Raw genomic sequence first — 16786 nt, 5'->3', positions numbered from 1 at the left:
TGACTACTTACTCAGCTTAGATGTAATTGCGGCCATTAGGGAAACATAAGCAGCTCAGTGCTTGTCAATACCTGACCTTTAAAATATTCAGTACAATCAGTGTTACACGATGTTTAACAAGCTGGCCTTTTCATGTGGATGCGGCTGTTGTTTCCATACAAGCAGTAATGAAGATGCTGTTCCTCCTCACAAACTTTTTTTTAAATCATTTTTTTCTTCATCCATGGTGTTGAAGTAACTCAGAACAAAATAAATCTCAGCACTAAAAATTTAGTTTGGATTCACAATCTTTGGAAAAAAGTGAAAAGCAGTTTCATCAGAAAGGGAGGGGGAAAAAAGCTCCAAAGCAGCAAAGTGAAAAAGGGCCAGGATGTTAAATAGTTTAACTGAGAGTATCTTCATGCATTATGACATTTGGCAAATGTAAATCAAGCCACCTTCAGGATGTCACAAGCAAAATTTTCAACAGTGGTTCTGATGACTGAGGAGCTCTTGAAGAATCTCTCATCAGCAGACCATAAAGACTAAAGCACAAGCTATCACTAACTTGCAGATGTTATCAGGATGTGACTTCAGCACAGCTATGGATCCCGATGGAGAGACAAAACTGCAGATGTTTAACGCATTATCGTGGAAACTAATTGCAAACTATTCTATTTCAATTATTTAAATTTTGCACAAAAGAGATATTCTACATCTTCAGCCTCTATTGCTGGTGTGCAAGTTAAAAGTTCCTGTAAATAAAAGCAAACAGCTTTTTCACTGAGCTAATTAAAGCTGTTAATATTTCAGAGCAGACTGATAAATAAGTGTTTCCATTTCAAATTACTCTTTGAAACAAACAAACAAACAAAAAAAGCCCAAATATCCTGTGTTCAAAGAATGAAATAAGAAACGTTACTCTGTTTTAACAGAAGGCAAAAAGAATATGTTCAGACAATGACGACTTACTTTACTATGCAGATCAGAAAGAAAAGCAAAATAGAAAGACAAAGTGAAAAAATGAGTTTAGAAAATAAAAGCCCAGTAATTTTAAGTCAATATTTGTTGAAAGCACAAAACACAATAAGAAAATAGTTGTACAAACTTAATTCCTTGTGTCTGATTCTATTTACTGAGGGTGATTTCTCTGGATGGCTCTTTCCACAGTTTTCACTAGCCTCAGAAAGTTCTGGGAATGTAGAAGTAAGGAAAATTGTTATGGAAGAGTTGTAAGCAAGCACCAGGCAAAACAGTGAGATCAAAAGTTCTCCACAGCAAATAGGATTTCCCGTATTCTTTTGCCAACTTTTCACTTCCACAGGCTGTACTTGCCACATTTTAAAAGGCTGGAAGTCAAAGGATGTGAGGAATATTTTTTTAATAAATTAAATAAATCACTATTTTTTAAATAAATTAAATAAATAAAAAATTTAAAGAAAACAAAAGAATAAAATTAAATTAAACATCCTGGTGTTACTCCCTAACCAAGCAGTATATTGCCTTCAATATTCAGCCGTTTTTTTCTTCTTGGAGCTTAAAGAGTTGTGGTTGAAATAGGTCAGTTGACTAGTGCCCTCTTCTGCTTTACACTGGTCTCTGCTGCCCTCTCCTAACCTCTGCTCTCCCTCCAGCAGTTTCTGTTCCACTCACTGATCCAGCAGGACCTTGGCACCCGCAGGTCCCTCATGTCAAACAAGCAGGCATCTACTACATTACACGGCCTGAAGGTGACTGCACAGGGAGAGAAGAGGGGGATTGTGAGAGAGAGAGAGAGAGAGAGAGAGAGAGAGAGAGAGAGAGAGAGAGAGAGAGAGAGAGAGAGAGAGAGAGAGAGAGAGAGAGGGTGCGGAGGGGAGAGAGGGAGAGAGAGAGAGAGAGAGAGAGTCCTTGGAAAGGCAGGATGGCATCCCTGAACAAAAATACATCAATCACACCAGTCCAGCTATCTCAATTAACCCTTAGTTAAGCTGGGACCTCCTGGAGCAACTGAAAAGAGTTTGAGGGAATAAGAGATGCTATCTGCCACAAGGATTACCACTCTACATGTGGATCAAAGACAATTCCACATTTTACCCTAGTGATTAGCTGTAATTAAATAAAGTAAGTCTGTTTAAACTTCATTAGCAGCAAGACATTTGCTACAGCAGAGTGGGCACAAATCATCCATTCTTAATTAAAAGATAATCCACAGGATGACCATAATCTTCTTCTAAAAATACAGTTTCCCCCTGAAAGATTTCTTCATCAAATAAGGATAAATAACAGTTTCTCTCTGTTTAAATTATGAAGGAATGGGTGCTCCTTCCCGTTTGCTTGAATGAGTGCTGAATGTGCCTGATAACATCACTTTGGCATGCTATTATCTAAAATGGTAGAATACCTCACTTCAGCAAAGTCTGACATAAATCTTTGAAAACAAAGACATTGCATATGTATGAGCTGAAATAGATATGACAGTGTTGGCACATTAATATTCCTGTCACTGAGAGGTTTCAAACTTTTAAGGAGATTATATCAATGAATTCAGACTGTAGCTGGTGGAACAGGACAATGTACTGTAGGACAATTATTAATTAAGTACTGCCAAACATATTGAAAAAACATATAATAGTGCTCAAAATATATCATGGTGCGGACCAGAACTCACAACCCCTCTGAGTCTGTATCTCCATTGTGGGAGGATCAGTCCTAATCATCAGCAAAAGGACAATCACAGTGGTGTGCATGGCCAACATATGTTTTCAATTATCTCATAATGGCCCTCATTAACAGCCTAACTGGATAGCGCTCTACCCAGTTGCATGTTGTCTGAAAATTATCGTTATGTAGCATATAGGATATTGAGTTGGGATTTTTTATTGTTTGATATGAAAAACCACACCCTGAGGTGAGAAGTGGTAGAGCATGTAGAAGTAGATGTTACGATAAAAGGCAACACATCAGCTTCTCCTCAGCAACAGCAAACCTGAAAATTTCTGATTTTATCCTGGGGAACAGGAAAGAAAAGGTGCAAAACATTTTTATTTATAGTCCTTTGGACTAGTGTATACACTGCTTACTTAGCTCTGTCCCTTGTGATGGGAGTACCTGGACAAACTGCAGGAATTAGAGATCACAGACGTGAAGATTAGATCAGTAAGATCTGTGGGGCAGAAACTGCTCAGTGAGGTATCTTGATGTCTTTTGATCCATAAAAGTAAATGAGGAACATGAAAGCCACTTAATCAGCAAAAGAAAATTCATGCTAGAATCAAACTCAGGATCAAAACTCATGCTTGATTCTAAACATAATTTTACAAAAAGTTTTTTTAATTTTTCATTTTAATTTTTTTCATGAAGACTTGTGGACAGTGACTACACAGCCTGAACTAGTCCAATGACATGCTGACCTTCAGGGTTAGGATAGAAGGGCTGCTTAAATCTTTTCCATGTACAGCTTTTGCTTTTTTACTCTCCAGCTTCCCTCCCTTCCTCTCTCCCTCCCTTCCTTTCTTCCTTCCTTCCTTCTTTCCTTCTTCCCTTCCTTCCTTCTTTTCTTCCTTCCTGCCTCATTCACTCCCTCCTTTCTTCTTTCATTCCCTTCCTTCCTTTCTTCCTTCCTTCCTTCCTTCCTTTCTTTCCCTTCCTTCCTTTTTCTTCCCTCTGCACTGTTTTGCACCAATGACAAGCTGGTTTGAGCCCTGACACCTGGCATTCAATAACATCTCAGCTGTAATGGACCAAGACCTAAGAAAATTTCTCCTTGGCAAACAGGCATGAAACTAGCTCCATATAAAGGCATCTCAAACACACGATGACAAGTCAGCGCTTTTCTAGTATTACAAGAGAGCACTAGTCATCTCCAAATATTTTTAGATTTTACTAATAAAATCTTGCAGAGGTGCTTAGGTCAGTACTTTCAAAACAACGAAAAATACATCTGTGCTTTGGTTTTGATTTAACTCTTTTATTACGCTAGCACTATCTGTCATTTCCAGCATATGTCAGCATTGCTTCTCAATAGCAAAAATGTCACAAATACACCATGCAAAAAAGAAAGAATCCTCTACTCTGCTATGATAAGAAACATCACTTTGAAAAGAAAAGAAAAAATTACATGTTGATAGATTACCTGGCAACTGCAGGTATTATAGTTGCCATGGTCTTACACCAGGACAGTGGAAATTGGCAGCAGCAGTATTGTTCTCAACTCCCACTCATCTCTCCAGTTAGTTCCCAATTCCTTTGCAGCTCTAGAATCTGATTTTGACATAGGTTTAAATTAATATTTGAAACTGTGGAGGGACTTCTGTATATCAATGGACCAGACTACACCACCTTCCTTTACCTGAAGCAGCATTTTATGTCCCCAAGCAACAAGGCACTTAAGCAAAAAATAACTTCAAGTGCATGTGTAAACCAATCGAAGTCAGTGGAACTACTGTTTGGGCTTAGTATCATGTACACCTTGCATGTATGCCTTGCTGAACTAAGGCTTTACATATTAATCCATGCAAGGAGAGGTGACGCTTTATGACTTTGAGTATTAAAGTGTCTTGGGAATAAGATATTTTTCCTAACTACTTTAGTGCTGCTTTCTCGAGGAATTACAACAGCAGCAAGTTCTAGCAAAACTTTAAGAGTTATTCATAAAACCCAAAAGATTTTGAAACAAGGCAGCTGAAACCTACTACAGTTTACTACCAGAAAAAGACAAAGCGGAAAAAAACATTCCCAAAAACCAGTTTTCTTTTTGACCAAAAATCAAGTCATTCTTTATCAAAGAATTCATTCTACATTAAATAGTCAAAACATCTCTGGAATGGTAGCATTGATATTCAGCTAGCAAAGAAAATTAAGTCACTGGATTCTTGAAAATGTAGTCTTTCATGTCAGTTCATTGCAAAAAATAATGAACTACAGTAATTTCTTCATCTTCCCAGTACATTTTTAGGATAGTTTACATGACTCTGGAATGACTGAAATACTTTACTGCCTACTGTAGAATGTCCTCATGAAGATCAAAAAAAAAAAAAGACATTTAGGCATCTACTTTTGCAGTTTCACTGAATGGATTTCATACTACTATTCAGGACTAAGAAAAATGCAGATTCTGTTTAAAGAAATAACAGCAACGTGTTAGAAAACATTTATATAATGCAAAAGTTACATGCTCAATATCTATTTAATGAGGTAAAAAGAGAAATACAATCCACAGATATGGCTTTTAGTGCAGTATGAAGATTCTGCAAATCCTCTAAATAAACCAAGGTAACAAATTTGGCTTGTAAAGTGAACTACAGATAATGAGGCATCTATTTTTCTCATAGACACAACTTCTGAAGATTTGCACCTGTAGACATGAAATTCATGTATGCTGTTTAAACAGCTGGTATGAGTAGTACAGACCTTAGGTGCCTATATATGCTTTGGATTTCATTTTAATAAGTAAATCATACTTTTCCCACTTTTGATTTGTGATAGTGGATTTATTACATTTTCTTCTTTTTTAAGAAATAGAGATTGTGAGACTTCAAAAATTGCAGAGAATACAATGTCTGGACTTTGCCTCTGCTGGTGTTTATACATTTCTGTGTTTGCCAAACCTAAAATTGTTTCTATTTTTAAGTACATTTTAAGATATGGTAATTAAAAGCAATATAAAATTAGTGGAGTAGCAACTGCTTATTTCTGTTTTAATTTTCATAAGCCTATATGACTATGTTGTTTATTTTAGTTGATCATTATGGCCTAGATCTTACTGTGTAAATAAATCTGCTGGGCCTCTGCAAAATATCATTGAAGTCAATTGGGTTTTACATATGTGAAGAACCCAATCTGTGCCAATCACATTGTAAAACCAGGCAAGATACTGGAACAATTTTCTCAATTTGATATTCTTATACAGCTAGAAACCATATAAATATTAATAAGTTTTTATACATTCTATAGATTATATTTTTATCTTGTAAATAAAAGGATAATCCTAAATGCTTGGAAAAGCTTGTATGTATACAGGAGAAGCAAAAAAATATTTAAATACAGATGCATATATTTAATTCCATATGACAGTGTACATGCCATTCACTTAAAAGTTGGACTTTGCAATCCTTGTGGATCCCTTCCAACTCAGAATATTCTGTGATTCTGTGATTCTGTAAAAAATTAAATGTAACGATTATAACATCTGAACAATACACATTCTTAAAATATATCCTTTCATTTTATTGATGGATTCATAAGAAATGTGGATTTTTATTAATATTAGGGAAAGAAACATTGAATGTGTTCCCCTGAATAGGGTAACATATGTCTGCACTTCAAGACAGTTTTTTAAAAAAACTTCTATATGACTAAAAATACTCTTGAAAGATGACTTGCCCGAATCAACCATTTCTGACAATCTTAAATTCTGATTTGCAATGCAATTTTTTTTTTAAAGTTGTTATATTGCAATGTCTTCTTGCTTCTAGGAGACAGTTCAGAGTGTCTCAGCTATCATCAAAGTGGCAACGATTCTTTATTGTAAAAATACTGCATATATAAAAATGTAATACATAATGTAGAGTCATAAGTAAGTAGTAGGGCAAAAGGAGTTTTTCATTTTAGCATATGGTTGGTGTTTATCGCTTTCCAACCTGCAGACAAATTTTTTCCAGTGCAACTATGACGATTAACAAATCTTCTGCTAACTTTAGTTGATCCAAGTTCCCATACGGCATCAATAGCAACAGAGATTCAGGCATCTATGTTTCTTTATTCTTGCAATTCTATTGAGTTAGAGTTTCAAGATCCTTAACAGCAGTTTTTCTGTTCTTGTAATCTGGAGAGTGAAAATCAGGGCCTTTCTTAGAGACAGGAATTTACAAACATTCAGGTGAACCGCTGTAGTACTTTGCTATGGTTGAAAGGGCCTAAAAATATGCACAGCACAGACTCATAGATGATGGCAACACCTTTTATCACAAAAAGCAGTAGCCATTTTGTAGGAAATCTACAGAAAATTAAATGGCCTAGGGAAATCTGTTTCCCTGCCTACAACTTTGGACTTTATAAAGATAAGACAATCTTTGTGGGTCCTTTCCAACTGAGAATATTCTGAGAAGACAAGGCAATAAAATTCACAACTCTATTGGAAAGCAAGCAAACATGGATTCAACACTTACTAGACATTACAACCTGACTCTGTTTCTCCTGTCCTAGAGAGGACTTCCTTCTCAGTCTCTACAATGTTGTCTGTACATCACAGATATCAACCCTCTTTTCATTCAAAAGTAGTCTTATTGATGTATATCTATCTGATCTCTGAGAAATTACTATCAGGTAGTATTCAGCTTTGAGAACTGCAGGTTCTACAGCTCTAAATAATCTGGAGAGACATGAAACTCGTTTCATTTTTCCAGCTTTACTGATTAGTCTACTACATAATATTCTTGCTACCTACAAGCCTTGTCTTCTAGGAAAAGTGGTTTCTGGGAGCTTGCCAGGATTGAGTATAAATGTTCACCCCTAAGAGCCAGCCCATGCTCCTGTTGGCAACAGATCCTTCTTCCTGTTTAAATCAGGAGTAACATCAGGCATTACAGATCTCTAGAAACTGAGTATGGCTTAGGTGTCAGAGTATGGAAACAACTATACTGCCTATTAAGTCATTTAATAATTCAAATATGATACAGTTCAGGGTGACCACACAGCCTCTCCCAAAGTGGTCGACCTTTTCAGAGAAGACATTGGCTGTCTTTGCCCCGTGTCTGTCACGGGATGTGGCAAGATGGGAAGATGGATGAAGCAGCCCAGCAGGCAGGATAGGTGCCAGCACTCTTGTGCACACCAGTAGGTTCCCCATGCAAGACTGGACACTACTGCTAGCAAGGGTCTTGTAGATGTGTGGCGTGATCACCTCCAAGCTTTGGTGCGTGAATGATTCTTCTTACAGTATGGATACAAGATATGCTGACATCCCATCCAAATGCTTTCTATTACTCCTGGTGGTGTCAAGAGCGAGTCCTGGTGTACTAAGCTTGATGAGCTATCCTCAGCAGCATCCCTATAACCGCTGCTTGGTAGCACACATCTGTGGTTACAGTCCAGTCAGTGGGGTGTCCCACTGTCACGTGGGATCAGCCATCAAACACTTTGACTGTAGGAATATTGAAGGCAAGGGTAACTCAGGATTTTGTTGATAGATCCTTTGGGGTGAGTGAGAATGAAATGACACTGAACGACTGGTTTTTTATGTATATATATATATATATATCTGTAAAAATGTAGGGCTTATTTTAGAACAATTTGGTTGCAATGGAAAGGAGGTATGTAACCATTTTAGATATTATTATCTATAGAAATTCAACAATATAAAGGCATAAAAATAATACATAAGTTAACATATAAGAGAAAAAAAAGAAAGACAAAGAAATGATAAGAGTAGATATCACCACCTGTGGATCCCGTGCTGAGACTTCATTGTTGCAATTTTGAAGTCCACTGGTCAAAGTGATGGTCACAGTCTTGATTCACTGGGAGTGAGGGAAGCCTTGGAAATAAAAAACCCAGGACAGGTGGGAACGCCTAGGTATCTCTCACGGGGGCAGGGGGGGGAATCTTACACTATGTGGTGTAACTATGTGGAACACACACAGTCCTCTGGTGGAAGGCCTCAGAAATGAGTCTGGGGACACTTCAGGGACTCTTTGATGATTTATGACAACTTCTAAGACATGACAGCTGCCTCTCACCTAAGTGTCAGTGTAGCTGAACCAATTATGCCCCATCAGAAGGGATGATAATGTGAATATCCCAATGCCTTCCCTGGGGAGGGGTTTACACCTGAGCCAGTTGTATAAAGGAGGAGGATGTTGGCATGATAAAAACTGTTACTCCATCTCTGCAGGTTCTGCTTCTTGTTGGCCTCTTCACTTATCTGGCTCAAAAGCCCTGCTTGTAGCCTCCCATGGTGAGTGCACACCTGCTCTGTACCTGGGCTGTTACCTTGCACATCAGCAAGCACTTGCTGCTTTTGCAAATGGCCCATTGTTTGAGTCATTAGCTATGAACATTTCAGTCTCTCACAAGGAGGCATCACCAAGAAAGAAGGACATTGAGACCAAGCAGAGTGACAGAGCATGGAGAAGACTGTTTCTCCCTCTTGTCAGCCTGTTACAGGCCATATGAAGGGTAAAAATATGCAGTCAAGACCTAAATATGCTCTCTCTGCTGCTGGAAAGGAACCTGAAAAAGAAGAAGGAAGGGAACTGGTTTGAAGTCCAGAGGTCACAAAAGGCAGTAGGACCTACCTACTGCCTATCATAGAATCACAGAATCAGCTGGGTTGGAAGGGACCTCTGAGATCATCAAGTCCAACCCTTGATCCAACACCGCCGTGGTTACTAGACCATGGTGCTAAGTGCCACATCCAGTCTCGTCTTAAAAACCTCCAGGGACGGAGAATCCATCACTTCCCTGGGCAGCCCATTCCACTGCCTGATTACCCTTTCTGTAAAGAATTTCTTCCTAATATCTAACCTAAACCTCCCCTGGCACAGCTTAAGACCATGCCCTCTTGTCTTGCTGATGGTTGCCTGGGAAAAGAGACCAATCTCCACCTGGCTACAACCTCCTTTCAGGGAGCTGTAGAGAGTGATGAGGTCTCCCCTGAGTCTCCTCTTCTCCAGGCTAAACAACCCCAGCTCCCTCAGCCTCTCCTCACAGGACTTGTGCTCCAGTCCCTTCATCAGCCTTGCTGCTCTTCTCTGGACCTGCTCCAGCACCTCAATATCCTTCCTGAACTGAGGGGCCCAGAACTGGACACAGGACTCCAGGTGTGGCCTCACCAGTGCTGAGTACAGGGGAAGAATCACTTCCCTGGTCCTGCTGGCCACACTGTTCCTGATCCAGGCTAGGATGCCCTTGGCCTTCTTGGCCACCTGGGCACACTCTGGCTCATGTTCAGCTTCCTGTCAATCCAAACTCCCAGGTCCCTCTCTGCCTGGCTGCTCTCCAGCCACTCTGTGCCCAGCCTGTAGCGCTGCATGGGGTTGTTGTGGCCAAAGTGCAGGACCCGGCACTTGGCGTTGTTGAACCTCATCCCGTTGGAATCAGACCATATCTCCAGTCTGTCCAGGTCCATCTGCAGAGCCCTCCTGCCTTCCAGATGATTGACACTCCCCGCCTGCTTAGTGTCATCTACAAATTTGCTAATGGTACAGTCAATGCCCTCATCTAAATCATTAACAAAGATATAAAACAGAATTGGGCCCAACACTGATCCCTGGGGGACATCACTAGTGACCGTCCGCCAACTGGATGCAGCCCCGTTCCCCACCACTCTCTGGGCCTGGCCCTCCAGCCAGTTCCTAACCCAGCACAGAGTACCCCTCTTCAAGACGTGGGCTGCCAGCTTTTCCAGGAGTATGCTGTGGGAGATGGTGTCAAAGGCCTTGCTGAAGTCCAGATAGACCATATCCACAGCCTTCCCCTCATCCACCAGGCATGTCACCTGATCATAAAAGGAGATCAGATTGGTCAGGCAGGACCTGCCCAGGTTTAGGTTAGATATTAGAAAGAATTTCTTTATAGAGAGGGTGTGGTCAGACATTGGAATGGGCTTCCCAGGGAAGTAGTGGATTCTCTGTCCCTGGAGGTTTTTAAGAAAAGACTGGATGTGGCACTTAGTGCCATGGTCTGGTAACCGCAGCGGTAGTGGATCAAGGGTTGGACTTGATGATCTCGAAGGTCCTTTCCAACCCAGCTGATTCTATGATTCTATGATTCTTTACAGTGGGGTATTCAGAGTCTTATCTCTGTCTACAAGCTCCAGAAGCCAGCTGTCCTCAGGACAACCTGTCTTACTGTTGAAATCTGAGGTAAAGAAGGTGTTAAGTACCTCAACCTTTTTCTCATCTTTGATAACTATATTCCCACCCATGTCCAATAAAGAATGGAGGTTTTCCTTCCCCTCCTTTTGCTATTGATGTATCTGTAGAAGGACTTTTTGTTATCCTTCACAGAAGTGGCTAGATTAAGTTCAAGTTGTGCCTCTGTCTCTCTAATTTTCTTTCTACATGATCTAACTATATTCCTAAACTCTTCCTGAGTAGCCAGCCCTTTTTTCCATAATTGGTAAGCTCTCTTTTTTACCCTAATTTCCTTCAAAATCTCCCTGTTCAGCCAGACTGGTCGTCTTCCCCACCAGCTTGCCTTTTGGCACACTGGGACAGCCTGCTCCTGTGTGTTCAAGACTTCCTTCTTGAAGCATGTCCATCCCTCCTGGACCCCTTTGTTTTCAAGGGCTGTTTCCCAGGGTACACTCTGAACTAGTCTTCTGAATAGGCCGAAATCTGCCCTCCAGAAGTCCAGTGTAGAGGTTTTATTGATGGCCCTCCTTGCATCCCTGAGTATTGAAAACTATTATTTCATGGTCACTGTGCCCCAGATGGCCTCTGACACCACATCTCCCACCAGCCCCTCTCTGCTTGTGAACAGAATATCTAGCGGGGCCCCATCCCTTGTAGGCTCATTTACCAGCTGGAGCAGGAAATTGTTCTCTATACACTCTAGGAATCTCCTAGACTGTCTCTTCTCTGCTGTGTGGAGTTCCCAGCAGACATCCGGCAGGTTAAAGTCACCCACAAGAACAAGGGCTGGAGACTTTGAGACATCTGCTTGTAGAATAATTCATCACCCTCATCATCCTGGTTGGGTGGTCTGTAACAGACTCCCACCAGGATGTCAGCCTTGTTGACCTTCTCCCTGATACTGATCCACAGGCACTCAACCTTATTGTTGCTGTCTTCAAGTGCTACAGATTCGAGAGACTCTCTAACATGTAGAGCCACCCCTTTACCTTTCCTACCTTGCCTGTCCCTTCTGAAGAGCTTGTTTCCCAGGGTGCACCCATGGCAGCACTCCAGTCATGAGAGTCATCCCACCATGTTTCCATGATGGTGTCTACATCATAGCTTTCCTGCTGCACAATGGCTTCCAGCTCCTCTTGTTTGTTACCCATGTTGTGTGCATTGGTGTACATGCACTTCAGCTGGGCTGCTGATTTCACTCTTAACTCGGACTTTCCACCCTCCGGCTCCTTTCTGGAGAGCCCAGTTTCAACCCCTTCCCCCTTCAAACCTAGTTTAAAGCCCTCCTGATCAGCCTTGCTAACTTATGGGCTAGAGTCCTTTTGCCCTTCCTAGATAGACTACCTAGAGTTAGAAGTGTCACATCCTTAGGGCCCATTCTGCTGGAGAAATATTGGTCCTTGAAAGTCAGCAAAAACTTTTTAAAAATTGAAAAAGAGAACTTAAACAAGGAAAGAACCTAGACGCAAGAGTGCAGCTTGAAGGAGGGAAGAGGCAGGAGAAATCCATCCAGGTCTGCATGTCTGGGACTTGAGTCATAATGAATTTTTGGATGCTTTTCCTAATGGAGAATTGACATTTGTGGTTTGCTGTTTGGAGTTTTTATTTTCTTAACCAAGGATGTGAAAGATGGGGCATGGAATTTAAGCTACCAATAGACTTTATTTCTGATTGTTCATACATATAATATAGATACACATAGATATACCTATTCCAATACATATACGTGCATGTACACATATACATATACACATGACCTCTCTTCTATTAGTACAGAATATTTTTACACAGAATATTATCAAATGTTTGGAATCATCATTTACAACCCTCAAGCTCTCAAACAATCAGGTATTATAGAAAGCATGGGACTCAGAAAAGGTTTTGGAGGAGGATGGTTCTGCAATCCTGTCAGATTGGGAAGGGCACTTTGTGTGAAGGTATGAGTATGGCAGAAAGGCATCGAGTAGAAGAGTGGAGGATGAAACGGGGGGACACCAGACAGGGAAAAAAGTGACAGAGGCATGTCAGTACTGACAAGAGGACTGGATATGAATATCATGGAAAAGCATTTGGTAGTGAAGGAAACTCTTAGCACAGGCTGAAATGGGGATGGGAATCTGTATTCTACCATATACCTCTGTCTTTGAAACATTTCAATTACTTATGAGGAAAAGATGAATTTTCCATTTCCAGTGCCTAAATTTTTTCCTTGTTTCTCATTATATTAAATGGTAAATGCTACAGTTCAGAGAGTAGGGTGTACTACTGAGCTGTCTTTAGAAAAATACAGTGCAAGTATATTAACCAGTACATATTCCTAACAGTGTATAGAATTTTCTTTCTTATGTGGTTCTCAAAGTTATAAAGTATATTGGCAGGTTCCAGTCAACAACAAAGGCCGCAAAAGTTTTCTTCCCTCCCTAACCACCAGCTCCACCACCATCCTCCCTCCTCAATACTGAGCATTTAGTCTAATTACTTATTTGCAGTCTCAGCAAGCCAGAAAGAAGAATTTTATGCACTTTGACTTGTTTCTGAATACTAACTAGACGGGCCAGTCAAGGCTCTCTAAAGAGTGAAAGTGCATGAGAGACACTCTGCATTTGACACAGTCAGGAGGCAAAAGAAAGAGTAAAACAAAAGTCTATTCAGGGCTGAATCCTCTGATATACTCACCCATCCCCCACCTCCTTTAAAAATAAAGAGAAAGGGGAAAACTCATGAATCCATTGCTGAATGCCTGAGGTTGTCAGAATAAAGGACAATGAGTGACAGCTGACTGTCAGCACAATTCTCAGAGTCTGAGTTATCACTTTTTGGCATTGTTCAAATAGGAAAAAAGCACGTGTGCTTAACAAGAAAATATTGCAGAAATGCTTTGTGAGGGCTGTGCTCAGACCAGCTGCAAACAGATGAGGAAGCTGGAGTTCCACATGGATTTTTTTCCATGCTCTGTGAAATCTTCCCTACTGAACTCATTAAAAATTTTTCTAAGCATGTCGGCATAAATATCTTAAGACAATATGGGTAGTAAAACTTTTCTTTTGAGGAAATCAGACCAGGTATACCTAAAGCTGAGCAACTTAGACATTCACGGCACTGTTATCTACCTGTTGGTTATTTTAAAAAGAACACACTGGTGAAGGCCAATCTTTATACATTTCCTGCATGTTCAACTTGTTTAGGATCTCCTTGCAAGCTTATTTTTTTCCCTGCAGATTTGCCTACACTTTCATCTTCACTGACTGCATTAATTCTCCAGTCTTTGCTGTTTCAATGCACAATCAGCTTGTTTTTAAGTCACATCTAGCCACATTTGTTAGTGCTGAAACATTACTTTAGGCGTTTATATCTCCATAAATCCATACAAATGATGCACAGGTTTCCCTGAGAAAGGTTGAAAAAGCTAAAGCAGGGAAGATTTTAAGGTTATTTAAATAATGCATTTTAAGTTGGCAGATATTTAACTGCATGGTTTATGTATTAAAAAGAATTACCTGAGCAGAGCAAGAGTTTAGGACAGAGAGACCCTGGAATGACAGTGTTTTTAGTAATTGAAATAGATCTGGTCTGTGCTCAAAGCATTAACTCACTTAAGCCTGTTGACCATCTGTACTAGAGAGACATTTATTTTATTCTCAGCTCCATGGGTCTGTCAAGGTCCATAACAACTGCAAATAGGACCAGCTCCCTAGGTCTTGCCCCACTATGCATGGGGGCTGCTCTGGAGTGTGGTCATACCTGAGAGGGAGGATATGACCAAGAAGTGTGCAATGACAGGGACAGAGATGCTCATCTGCATCACTCTTTGTGTTAGCAGAGCATCATTATGGGAGAGCTCGAACTGTTGTTACCACTCTAGCAGGTGTTACTGTACATTATGAATCTCTAAAAAAGAGAAATGAAGAAGGAGAGGGGTGGTGGGAGTGTAAGTGAAATGCAACAAGAAAAATAGGGGGAAGTTAATTCACAGACTTTGTGTTCTTTGTTTTTTGCGTTTTTTGTTTTGTTTTGTTTTGTTTTGTGTGTTGTTTTTATTCCCTAGCTAAAAGGGAGAGATTTCTGCAGCTGACAGATATGATATTTAGAAGTACCAGACTTTGCATAAAACTAGTAAAATAAACACCTACAAAAAGAGGATGTCTGTAGATAGGGTTTTAGAAAAACTATAGGTTACTTCTGTAACCTAACAACACTGTGGAATAAAGGCTGTTTTTTTCACAATAGGGAACAGGAACAGTGCGAAACTCTTGCCCCATTGCTCAGAGCATAAACCTGCCACTGAACTTCTTTGCTTCAGTGTCTGTGCTGATATTATCGCTTGCTGATCTGTGTATGTGTAAGTGTATAAATGTTAAAAGCGCCTTTACTACAGAGAATCCCATATTTTAAACAACGACCAGCAACATCAAAAAATAAGCTTACTGCCTAAGTGCCTTAGGTAGTGCCTAATCTTGCTTGAGAGGTGCAACGATTTGCAAAGACTTTTTGAGGTCTTTATTGTGTGGAAGGCATGGAGAAGGGACTTCCCTATGGGCATTCTTGTAATGCTACACAAATTACTCATAAACATTCTGACAGCCCATGAAGACTGTTAGTCATAAGGTGCGCTCTCTGGATGTCACATAAGAAGATTCTGGAGAATAGAGAAGAAAACGGACCAAGATTTCCAAAGTAAAACCAAGCAACTTATTTTTGAGCTTTAAGAACTTTCAATTCTCATTCAAACATGTGCTATTTTTTTCCTGACCCTTTAATAACAATATGGTAGTTTATAAGATAAATAACTGTTACTGTAGTCTTCCATTTTCAGGAGGCATCTTCCCTTTGTAATTGATTTTGGAATAATGGAATGCCTACTAAATGTAGACACCATCATGGGTTGCAGGAGAAAGAATTATACCAGAAATTAATAGATGAAGAAAACATAAATGTGGACTGGGTTTGACCCTTTGTGAATAACCACATGGAAAAAACCAAAATTAATAATTCCACTACAAGTTCTCTGAAAACAAAAGAAGCTCTGCCTCTCCTGCTCTAGTCTTGGCATTTACAGGATGTCAAGTAATTTAGTATTTTGCCGCATTACTATCCCTTCCAACATCAGCATGCAGCTTGGTTAGATAAATTAGATGTCCAGAATACCCTGGCTCCCTCTCTGACCATTAGATAGGCTTTCCCAATAGCTAAGGTAAGTAATTTAATTTTAAATGGCCTTTTACTAGAGACTCTGTCTCTCCATTGACTGAAGCATAAATTCAACCACATGTAGAGAGATGGAAGTTATACATTTCCTGCCTGTGTTCAGAACTAAAATGGAATCATGTCAATTTCTCCTTAGGTGTTTAAATTACTCATTCTCCTAAAATTTTCAGGTAAAGTTGACCTGGAAGTGATGTTGCTTCTGATGTTTCCAATAGGACAAAGAGCCTGGAGTCCTCACCTCCTCAAGGGAGGCTTTTGTTCCATTTCTGAAGAGGTGAAACAATGTTCCTAAAAACTCTCGGGAGCACAGGGTTTTGGTAAATTGCTCTTCTATGGATATTACTGTATATTCAAAGACACAATATAAAGACCTGTTAATCTATATGTAACAGACTTGGCTTTATAGAGCTGTTTATGATGTGCATCACCTCACAGAGAATACATACACCCATTCACCATTGTCGTCTCTAACCTCAAGAAACTTTCTTCATCTCTGCTTGCTTTCAAATAAAAGTAGTCATAACCACATTTATGATGTTACACACATATTTTTCAATCCTGATAGCCAGAGTATAGTGTACGCGTGTATGTTCTTGAAACTTTACTCTTTTTGCATGGCTACCATGTTGATAAGCATGCAATCATAAAAGATCTCTGAAGAAGTATCTTAACCAATGAGATTTGTTCAGTTGTGTGGTTTGATGCTGTTTTGTTTGTTTGCTTTTCTCCAGGAGTGATGAGAGATGTATCGGGAACAAGAGAGTGAA

Source organism: Chiroxiphia lanceolata, chromosome Z, assembly GCF_009829145.1.
Source record: "Chiroxiphia lanceolata isolate bChiLan1 chromosome Z, bChiLan1.pri, whole genome shotgun sequence".
Classification (NCBI taxonomy): domain Eukaryota; kingdom Metazoa; phylum Chordata; class Aves; order Passeriformes; family Pipridae; genus Chiroxiphia; species Chiroxiphia lanceolata.
This window is presented reverse-complemented; position numbering follows the sequence as displayed.